Here is a 12819-nt window from a genome sequence, read left to right on the forward strand (position 1 = left end):
ACAAAACAGATACAACTACAGTCCTACACAAAGCTTCGAACATCCACGTTTCCACACTGCCTCTCAGCTCTAAGTGGCAACGTAAAATATTAGCAGCCGTTGACTCGACTCCTCTATAGAACTAATTCAGTTTCTCACTGCCACCCGACGAATTTGCTCCCGATCCACCGACAAATTGTAATTGTTACTTAGCTCTGTCTCGTTCTAGGAAACTTGAAAAAGGATTGGAGAACTAACTAATTTGTTAGACGATACTTTATTGGATTCAAGAGGAATACTTTGAATAGTTACGTGAACGTTTATATGAAGAAACTGTTTGGATGGAAAAACAGCGATATTAGATTTTATCTTCACTATCCTATATTCACTATCCTTGTTTGTAGTTAACTAGATAGATTTTGTTTTTTTTAATAGAGTGATTTACAAAAACGGATTTGCTGTCTAATACTATGAGTATAAAAAAGTAAATCCAGGAAAAACATAGGACTAGTTTAACAACGCTTTTATTCATAGACATAGACACAACTAAGTGTTCTAGTATTTATGTAACTGTTCCCTAATCTAATACAAATATTTAAAAAAAATGTCAATAGAAAAATCCGCCGAATATAGGAATACGAAAGGAAAATCGGTTATTATTCTGCAGTATTTTTTTTTCTCCTTTTCCTCAACATCCACACTATTACACAATACACATATTTATTGTGAAATAGACTATCAGCTGTTTCAATTACTTTCAAATCAGTGCCGTCACTCAACTTGTCCAATTATTATCAAACTGTCGAGCCGATATTTCATTTATATGTTAATGGCCACTTAAACCGTTTTAAGGGTTAAACATTGCTCTGAAGTATAGGAAAACCCTTGTCTACAAATTAATTTTACAACTCACTTTATAATTTTGGGGAGGGTGAATAATTGGATCGTTCTGCGTAGTGACCGATGCTTGAATGTGTAATGTTTTAATTAAGTATTTGTGTTAAATTTTAAACAAATAACCCCGGCTGTTTTTGCGTCAAAAGTACGGTATTATCTCTCAACCAGGATAATATTTTGTGCTTAAAAAGTTGCTGTATTCAGCGTATAGCTCGTTGGTTAATTTGGTTGCATACTATAACAACTGTAACAAGTTTTTTATAGTGCGTACATAGGCTGGCACGATTTATCTAGATTCTAATTCATAATAGTATACATTTTATGAATCAAGTAGCTGAATCAAACAGACTACCGTAAGCTACATAAAACTAACATTCTAGATTTCGAATTTTGCATACTTACGACAGCCTCGAGCCCTGCATACGTGGCTCTCTTACCCTACGTTCACACGGAGTCATGTCTTACTCTGACTTTGTTTAAAGTACCCAAGTGTGTGCACAATACACGGGTACACTCTCTGTTTCTTTACTCTCATAGTCTGGTGGGACGGCTAAACCGACACGACTAGAGAGAGGTCAGGTGCAGGACCGACGGCTTTACGCGCTCTCTGTCTAGGTCTAAGACCTGAACTTCCTAACTCCGGGCAATTTCTGACTATTTTTAAACAGAAAATCTCAGAAAAGACTTTTTAAGCCCGACCCAGGATTCGAACCTGAGACCTCTTGCGCGGCAGTCGCATACACTACGGACTGCGCCACAGAGGCAGTTAAATATACTAGTACTAAAGTATCTTTGGACAATAGTGCACAAACCTAGGTCATAAAAATATATACCTACTTAGTTTAATTGAAAAACGTCTGCGGAACTCCCGTTCATTGTTATTCGTTGTCTTTAACAAGGTAAAACGTCTTTAAATTATACTAAGTGACCTCTCTGTGTTGTTTGAATGTAATTGAATAATTAATTGATTATTTCTTTCAGTGCGTCAGTATTTCGTTGACGATAACTTGTCACGTTTATTAGGTTTCTCTGCAGTTTTAGAGTGTTGAAGTGGTTAATACGAAATCAAACCGTACTTATTTATGTGGTTATTCCGATAAATAGCTTGAATATCGTTGTACCTACAATAATAATTATAGAAAATCGAGTGTGTATTTAATATTTAAAATCTACAGTTTACTTTTTAGTTTTCTAAATAAGTAACAAAAGAATGTCTGTCAGAAATTATGTTTATGTAAATGAGACTATTACCGAATAAATATCCATTAGACAATAAATCTACATATTCGCCTATAACAATAATTCAAGAAATTTACTCTCGAAAAGTTTAAATATCCAAATCGAGCATTCTCATTTCTACGAAACCAGTTAAGAATAGTTTTATTGCACAAGCTATAAGTCTGTCAAATAACGAGCATTATTTTCAAAGACTACAAGTGATAAGTCAATATTTGTGTAAGTGTACACACGAGACACAATACTCATAACATGTCGAGACTCGCTCGAGTGGTCGACTGACACTGTTTGAAAGCCTTCCTACACTCGAACTGAGACAACCTATCGATATTTGCTACACTAGTTTGAACCGTGACGTTGCCTATGTTTTTTATGATTTTGAGACTATTTTTGGAAGAAGATAAGCCTTTAGTATGAATGGTATAGCTAAACCTATAGTTAGAATTACTAAGCCTGTCTTTAAACAATTATTGAACAGATAAATTATCAAAAATAACAAATCAAAACAAAAAATCTATTATACCCATTGATGCTCTTTTGTTTTGGTTTATCAAGTATGATATCACTTTTACTCGTACGTACCTAGTCTAAACTTTTAATTAGATTTTTTGACTGTGCAAATAAAGAATAAGATCTAACTTTCAGACAGACATACTCGCTTAATCAATAATTTTGACACCTCATAAACGAAATTTTAAATTACTATTTAGTTATTATTTCGTATATTCGGCATGAACTTCGCATAAAAATAACCATATAATACCGACTCTTCTAACATCATTCAATGATTTCTTTATGGCAAAGTCTAAAAACAGCCTAAAAACTTGTAACGCTAACTTTGAGCTAGACTACATACATAGGAACAAAATGTCAGTCTGCTAAGTTGAGAGTCAATTGATTCAATATAGTAGCGCTCGCTTCACAAACATACCTGGCAAGGTAACCTGAGACATAGAACTGAAACTGTTTAGAATATCTATCTTTACTTTGTATTACAATATATTGCTACGACACTGATGCTGATCGCGTAGACGCTCTACGAGATAAGTCTACGAAATCTACGAAATGCTTGAGACGATTTTTTGTAGTTCTTCAAATCTGTAAAGTGGGATAGTAACTGTTACGTTTTAAACTATTTTTAATCTACTACGAGGGAAGGGTGATAAACGAATTCATAATTTTTAAGTCTAGAATTTTTGATGATGTCTTGTCGAAACGCATTGGTATTAACATGAACTATTTCTGCGTGTATTTGTTAACCAATCTCAAAATTTACTTTTGGTCTTATAATAATTTCCATTCCATGTCATCCTATACTCGCTAGCTTTTAAAAGGCCACGAGAACTTAATATTATTTGTTTTACTAGTTTTGAAAAGAAAAGACTATTTGTAAGAGTAATAATAAAAAGAAAACCAAGTGGTGCTCTTAATTATTTAATAATCATGATCTCATTAACAACATAATAGCAACTCGACTAAGCATCCCGGCTGTGATTGAATAAACCACGGTGCACACTATGTCAATTCTAGTTCCTTAATGATGGTCTCGCGGCGACGTGTGCGTGCCGCTTTTCACAGCGCGCCATTCATAAAGCTTACCTTTCAAAAAGCTACTACTACCACATGTTCTCGAAGGAAATTACCTGTAAAAAGTAGAAACTGATTGTTGTTTCTTATTTTTGTAATAACTTGATTTGAAAAATAATCTGATGCCCGATTTTCTACTAGTATCGAGATATTGTGAATCGGATTGTTGTCAAAATATTTTTTATGAAAATATGATCAGCGCCTCTAGTGGACGCCGTAGAAATTATTTTGGCAGTACATTTTATGTCAAACTCTCGATACTCGATAGTACCGACTGTAGAGAACGCTCTACTGATGAAAAAACTTGTAAGAATAGCGATGAACACATTTCTTTGGAACGAGTTTAGAGCTGTGACAAGATGTATATGGATGTGAATGAGGCAAGAGAATTATTTGTAAGAATCGTACCGAGTGGCGTTCTTTGGTCTCTGCTAATCCCTATGGGAAAAAGCGTAGTATTACTAGTATGTATAAGTTTAGAGCTGTAATAAAAAGGTCTGAAGACCTATTTGACATGACATATAATATATACTTACCACATCATACAACAGCGAAAGAAAATTATTATATAAATCACACAAGTTCTCATAATCTTGATGTTGACGATCAAAATCACCTTCTAATTGCTTACTACATAATAACATACATCTCTTTTCATGTTGCGTAATAATGCAAATAAACGCGTGTACTTATTTACTTACATCTGTCACTTTAATAGGATGATACTTAAAGCTTTCCGCGTCACTAGTCATGCGAGTTTGAGAGGGTTGAAGGGGCGGGAACATGAAAGACATGTCCTATTTCATATTTCTTTTCTCTTAGACAAATGTCATAGGATAATGGTGGAATCTTATTGGTAGTGAACAGCTAGATACTTGAAGCTGTACATATAGTTCAACAACTTAGTAGAGAAACTTAAAACTATACATCAAGATTGAAATTTTCAATCTAAATGTATTTCAAATAATATAGCTATCAATATAGTATCAGACATGCTACCATCAGCTGCGTAAGCCTGCAGGTCCTTAATATTCAACATTCTGAATTTTGTATACCCCACCAGTCTTACCGAAGGGTATCGTGTAAAAACCAAGTTGCAGCTGGTGAGACTGAAAGCCTACTGCAACATAGTTGGAAGAAAGGCTAGGCTGATAATGTATACTTCTACCACATGCGACTTTGACTCTCTACTATATTTTTAAACTATAGCATGAAAAAATTGTCCCGGATTTTATGCTGTAAAAAAATAATATAGTTCGACAACTATTAAATGTATTTATCATTACATTTGAGCTTCTGTTGTAAATAATCCTTAGAAAACGATAATGAGTTGTTTATTTGAGTATCATTTTCAAAGAGGCTAAATTTAGCTTCGAATAACAACCAATTAATTTCCAAAAATAGATCGAAACAGACATTTATTACTACTCTACTATTTAAATTTCCTTTGTTCCCTTTAACGAGTACATAGCTTTAGGGGACAACGAAATTAAAGATAAAGTTTGAGAATTCATACTACCCAAATTACTAAATCGATAAATGAAAGTACACAATTCGTTCATCAAATTAAAATTTTCGGATACTGCTGCATCATTCCATTGATGGGTGACCGCACAGTGGTATTTGAACTGGGCGTCTCCGTGCTTCGAAGAGCACGTTAAAAGTCGGCCCCGGTAGTTGTCTATTAAGATAACATTCGTTAAGCCACGTGAAAGGCCTTCGGGCGGCTTGAACAACTTTGACACTAGGTTGACCACTAACCTTACGATAAGAGAGAGAGAGAGAGATTGTAATCGACTGCTGATCACGAGGGATCTCTCGGGCTTAATTCCCGGGTCGGGCACAGTGCTCTTGGTTTTTTCTGATATATGGAAGAATATTTCTCAATAACAGCTCGGAGCTTGGTAAAGTACCCGATATATGTATATCGGGTGACATATATCGGGTGGCATATACATGGGACTTACATCAATAATGGCGAAAAGGAGTGTTTCATACACGTCTACCTACACCTTCGGGTAAAACGGGCGTGATATATGTACTACCGAAACTAAATAATGTCGTAATATTAGGTCGGAGAAAAAGTCTTTTCGCATTATAGTATGTATGAACTTGTAATAAAATCTTTTCTCTACACAAAAAAGCTCGATACCTCACGAGCTCACTGAAAGAAACCTAATTAACTGTGTACTCAATTGTGATTCTTGAAGCTAAAAAGAGATTTTATTACAAGTTACTACATACTATAATGCGAAAAGACTTTTTCCCCGACCTAATATGTATATATGGAACTAAAAAATGTCGTAATATAATAGCAAATTAGTGGTAGGGGCGACGTCAGGGTAGCGTCGCGTCGGGTAAATTACTTCAATCCATTTATGTGTAGCCCACGCCGCAGAACAAGGCTTGCGACGTGCCGCCAACTTAGCTAAACGTACCCTTAAGGACCAGTTTTGATGTAAAACTTCCTACCTGACTAGTGGGCATTGTTTTAAATGTGTATTATCACTTTCTATGTTATTTTATTAAGACATTATTGTATTCTAATAAGTAGTGAGTAAGCATTAAAACGTATATAGCTATAATTAAGTTGGCCCGACAGCATACGTACCTACATTGAATCAGGCTGGGTTTTGATGAAGGCCACTTACTTAAGAACAGTAATAGAAAGTAGAAGCAGAAGTACCGAAATTACTCCTGATGAGGAGATAGTTCAGGCCGATAATTAATCATAAACAACCATTTAAATATAGAAACAATAATGAAAATATAACACAAAACTTAGTTTCGTACTCTATTTATATATTTTAAAACAACATCCTAAAGTATGATGTAAACTATTCATAAATAAGTCGATCAATGGCGGACAGATTTGTGCATTGCTATTTCGACCTAAAATACCGTTGCATTACTCAGTGCTATTAGCTCGAATACTGTAAGCCCAGCACTTCGAACAGCTCTCGAACTACACATAAATCATCGCTACACTAGTTGTCGACTTGCAAACATAAACCATACAAACATACATACATACAAACATACATGAATAACACGGTGACGTGTTAATCTCCCGTTACAAACGCTATGATCAGACTAATCGTATTATAAGCACGTTATGATTCAATCACGTTACATGTCAGAGAATTGATGCCAATTTAAAATATACCTATTATTTGTTGAATTATTTAGGCGATTGGGAAACTAAACTTAGTTAATGTACAGTTTCGGTTGTACAAATATTTATACATATTCATTGTACTTCTATTTTTTCCTCTTTGGATTTGATTTTCTTCCATTCTGTAGATGAGAGTAGATAATTCGCGTCATCGTGCAGCTAAACCTCAAACATAACTACCCATCAAATATAAGGAGTACAATTTCACACTGTAAAGTACCCATGTAGGTAATAATATGTTGTACGATAAAGACTTTTTTCGTACAACAGTTGTCATATCAGTAAGCAATATGACTCTTTTTAAAGATAGATAGACTTAGACGATGGTTTACCCAACGATAATAATTCATCATTACAAAATTCTACACTATTCCTTCTATTTTACTTCTAGGCACAAAAACACGGAACACTTTTCTACACGAACAAACTTTTGCAAACGTGTGTGACATCAATACGTGTGGTACACAGACTACACAGAAACTTGAGACACGAGGATTGATAAATAGTTTATGTTGTAAGGGTTCCAAAAGAAAAACAACTACATCTTCTTGACGTCAAAGGAGATTAAGGAACTAAACGAAGGTGGACGACAAACTTTTTCAATTTACTGTCGGATACCCATTTATTAATGATTCTTGTAGATACGCGCTTCAAATCTTAATGAGGATCGATTACTTTATCACGGAAATGTGTATTATTATTTGATCTGATAACTTTTATCTAAAGTATAGTCCTATTTTTTTATGATTTATTCATATAAATACACATGTAAGTTTACATAATACGTCTGCCAAACTACTACACCTATTTACTTTACTTGCCAAAAGAAAAACCAGAGTGAGCTTAGTAATATTTTCGGCAATAATTCGTTTTATTATGGTGTGCATTATGGTGTAGAAAAAAAAATTGACATCGATCTAAACACACTATAAAATTGATGCGTTTTGTAAAGAGTAAGTAACACATTACTTTAACGTTCCCAAAAACGTTATTTGTGCTCTATATCATGGTCGTTCACGCATCATCGTTTCTGATAATATACCTTTCTCAACGATATAATTTACATATTATTGTCCCCTATTAATTTTTAATTCTACGTAGTTTGTAAGAGCTAGTAGTTTGCGTTTGCTTAAATCTACAACACAACATTAACATTATTTAGAAACTGAAATCTTTCAGCGACTGAGATAGTCAGCAAATTCATCAGCCTTTCGTAGCAATCTATATCAAGTATATAAACTTATAGAAGCCGTCGACCAGTACGTAATGGGTCTAAATCTTTGAGCGAACATATGAACATAGTTGTCATTGCTTGTCCGTCGACCCCGGCCGGGAGCCAGATCTACTGGTACGGAGAATATCTCGCATTTCTTATTCCTTTACATGACATGCTGAATTCTTCTAACATTTTGCGTGCCATAGCATTTTCTTTTGAGGAAAAAGTAGTACGAGTACATTTACTAAGTCTACTATTAATTTGTGAATATAAAAAACAGCAAAAATATTTTATAATTGATGCAAAGAAAATCATAAGTCTCTCAAAATGTCAACTATAAGAAAATCTTTGAAATTAAATTGAAAACTTAATTTTTCGGTTTTCTTTTTATAGATTAGAAGGTCCGTTTTAAATATTAAGGTAACCCAAAATTCTGAGGTAGAATTTGGCAAGCAATACGAATTAATTGAACGTGGGCGATGACTGGAGCTAAAGTTGTTTAATTTTCATGAGTGGAGGTAATGTTGGTGTATAAACATATTAGGCCCGTATAATTGCCTGAATGATTTAAGGACCAGTTTTAATAAATAAGTGTTAGGTAAGCTATCTGCTAGATAAGGTTATAGTAAATATGTAAAAATTACTGTCATAATGCTATCTGATACTTATTCAGAAATGGTAAAGTCTAGCATAAATTTTTGTATCTACTTCCTATCTACTTACTATCCGATAAATAGGTACAGTAAGTATTCTTCATCAGGAATCTGTATTTATTTATCTTGACTTATATTCTCAGTAAAGTTAATACTGTGATTTTTCCTTGTAACCCTTATCAAAGTTGGTAGTCAGGTAAGTTTAGTACTTGGTAACTTGTAATTAGCTCGAATATCTGCCCAGCGTTCTGAATCAAAATGTACTACATCAAACAAAAAATACAACTACGACCTGCAAGCTTACAGAATTCCATTAATATAAATGAACTAATATCTCTACTAAGAATTAAAGGGAAAATATTAAACACTTCCATAACATTTCTGTATTCTACAGTGGCCTATATTTAAACGTATAATAATACACCATCGAAACCCATGTTTTTCCTAGCGAAATAAACCAAAACACGGCTCCTTAATCTTTGATCCCGCTATACGCAAATAAAGCTATCAAAATAGTTGACGTTACAAAGGGTTGGGCAGATGGCAGTCTCGAATGTAATCCCAAATAGCTGGGATTGTTGTGAAGGCCGAAATGATGTCCAAAATAAGGATACTGGGTACTGTTATAATGTTGTCACTGGCTCACGGACCGTGTTCAAAGCTGGCTAATGAAAATGTATAATATATGAAGTGTTTTTCAGTGTGTTATTTAAAAAAGTATACATTTTTGAAATGCATTTATCATCAAGCCTTTATTGACTCTCTCAGAATTCTTCTCGTACTGGTTCCAGTAGAGAATCGTTTAGAAAAATACATACTTCTAGCAATCGTAATCACCCCTGTTATTATGCTTCATAGATCATTGTTAAGAGTGGATTATCATTATTCGTTCTATTTTTTTGACACGTTCGTCAATCACTCGATTGTCGATCGTAGAGGTTATTAATAAACCCTGCTTTGTAGAGTATCAGTAGGTATAGTGTATAAACAGATCTCCTATAACCTTGCAAGTGCTTTCCGTTATTAACAAAATAAAGCAGCTTGCAACGGCTCACAATTTAGTAAATTACTCGGTAGTTTCAAAATATATTTCCGCAAACTTAGCTTTGTATCATATCACTTTATACGACAATATACCTTTCTATATTCATAAGCATAAGCAATATCAGTAAAGGTTATTCAACCTCTAGGGTTCAGCAATATCACTAATTTTGAGCACTCGCGCCCTCAACGAGAGTGTTAATTAAGGGTTTATGTATTTCCTTATAGCGTTTCTTGTTATCACTTAAGTCTTAAAAGGGTCCTTGTTTCTGGCAAATGTGGGTGTCAGGATTTATGGTTTTAATCGCCCTTGCAAAGGCTTAGCTGGACATTTATATCTGGGAGTTAATTGTCGTTTGCGGGGAAAAATAGAAGCCTTGCTTTTATTTCGTATTGTATATTGTTACTGTTTAGTGTAGAACAATATCTAAATGGTGAACTGTTGGTATCGTAGTAAGTTGCATTCATTGATTTCTGTCATTGGGATGAAGGTGCAATATTATAAACGTATGTATGTAGTATATAGATACTAAATAAATGATTAAACAATTGGTATGTTGCGTTTTCGCTTTAAAGAGGTATTTTCAAAGCGGAAAGCCGAACTTTACTAAGCGGAAGAAATGCGGTCCCTGATATAAAACACTTTATTGTTCACAAGATTAACTTAACTATCCCAGGAGAATATCCTTTACCATCTGTCTCTTACACTTACACCTCTCGATTCTTTGTCAATTGACAACCAGTCATAACTATTTACACCACACTAAAGTCGCCAATTCGATTGATTTCCCCAAAGATAACAAACACAAGGACAGGTTTAATATCAGCGACTGTGAAGTTTACATAATTAAAACATGGGCTACATTTAGACTGGGAGCAACAACATTATTTATTAACATTTCCGGGCCGCGGTTCTTAGCGTTTCAACTGTTTTTGTGATTAAATTTAGAGTAACGTTAAGGTTTAGGAAGCAGGATTAACATACAACACGTTGCTATTTCCCTGAAGAGTTATATATGCAGTTTATGTTTTGCTAGTTATTTTTGGTTGTGTGGGAATATATTGTTTTAGAATATTATACGAGTTGCTGTTGAAAAATATAGAGTTACTAGAACTGAAATATAGAAATTCTAGCACATAACTTGTATCGCTCTTAAATTTTAGTTTATAATGAATTAAGTCAAAAAGAGTAATTTGTGTCCACCTGATACACTATACACTTCTTACCCGGTCCATGCAGCACTTTAACAAGTTTAGTACTTCAAATGCGCGTACGCAACTCTACGCAGACACGTCTAACTTAAAGGTTCTTCAAAACAGAATACTTATGTCAGAATACAGAATTATTAATTAATTATGGTTTAAGATAATAAAATACATAACTAAAACTTTACACTTTATTTACCAAAAAAGTGAACAAGACAAAAGTCCTATCACATTTTCACATTGATTGACTAGTCACATTTTACTTCAATAAGACTGTACCCCACTAAACAGGGGTACCGGGTCGTATAAACCCATAAAATTATCAAAAAATATAAATAAGTATCAAAAATCGGTTAAGAAGAGGTCGGCTGCAAGTATTTCAAATGGTAGAATGTGAAGACGGCCACGGCGCTAATAAAATGTATCACTGAAAGAAAATAAATTAAATTAAGTTAACTAATAATAAACTAGATGACACTAGTGATAAAAATATTAAAAAGAACATTGGTTTAAACTTAATTTACTCATACCTTTAACTTTGAGAAAGAAATACAGTCTATCTTTGTTGCGAAATTACAATAGATATCTTATACATACATATTATCACGCTTGTTGTACCTGAAGGTATAGGCTGAAGTGAATAAAATACACCCACGTTTCGCCCCTAACAATGTTACTCCAATGCAATAAGGAATAATAAAAAAATAAAATCCCTATTGCCACTGGGCACGTAACCAATCGCCGAGCTACTATTGAAAAATATTCTATCATAAATTACAAAAAAACAATAGTACTTTCCCCGACCCGGGAATCGAACTCAACGTTAGCAATCGGATTCAAAACCGACCGCGCCACAAAGGCATTCAGATATCTTACAATGATATGTTTGAATTTTCCCAAAGAGGCAAGGCAGTAGAAAATCAAAGTAAGTTACTAAACTATAACACCGATCACTCATATGCTAACAAACTTGATACATAGTTCAAAGAATCTTTCATATTTCTATAGAATTTCTTAACTTAGCAAATAATAATGTTCGTCGAAATGGCACGGTAAAGCCTTCGGGAACAAATTCGTTCAGTTTCAGTGTCCCTTATTGATTATGAACATTGTTGAACGGATTGAGAGTGATTAATTAAACCACTGGTTAAAGGTTAGGCTCGAGTGGATAGCAAAAGGTCGCGAGTTGAAATCTCGGGTTGATGTTTGATGTTTAAACAGTTTAGGAAGTTCATTTTTGGGATTTAACCCTCTCTATTAAGAGAAGTTTTGTATAACTGAGCATTTAATAATTTAGGTAATAGAAAAAAACGAAGTAAAATGCGAAATCTTACAAAATGAAATTGGTTTTGGAACTATCGGAAAAATAGGAAAAAAATCACAATCATTACATTACGAAAGCTTATAAAGAGTTGGAGCTTTAATCAAAGATATGATTCCAGCAAAGAAATTACTAAAAGAAGTTTAATCCGATTCCCTACCCTACTCCTACGCTAGTCATTAGATAAAATTATGGAAAGAGTTAAGAAACGAATGAAAAAATAAGACTTATCTTGAACTTGTGACCACAACCAATGTATACACCGAAACGTCAAGCAATTCAAGGCGTGTTAATTAACGTATAATAATTAATAAATAGTAAAGTAATCTTTAAAGTATTCTCACCTGATCCCAACATAGTGATAATACCAATAACACACGCAGTACTCAGGAAGATATCAAACGTCTTCGCTTCACTTAACACTTTGTAAGTGTCGGCACCTTTAGACAAATAGTAATTCAATGGACCCCCGCTAACACGATCCTTGTCTGACGGGACTTCTGCCACT

Source organism: Anticarsia gemmatalis, chromosome 20 (assembly GCF_050436995.1).
Source record: "Anticarsia gemmatalis isolate Benzon Research Colony breed Stoneville strain chromosome 20, ilAntGemm2 primary, whole genome shotgun sequence".
Classification (NCBI taxonomy): domain Eukaryota; kingdom Metazoa; phylum Arthropoda; class Insecta; order Lepidoptera; family Erebidae; genus Anticarsia; species Anticarsia gemmatalis.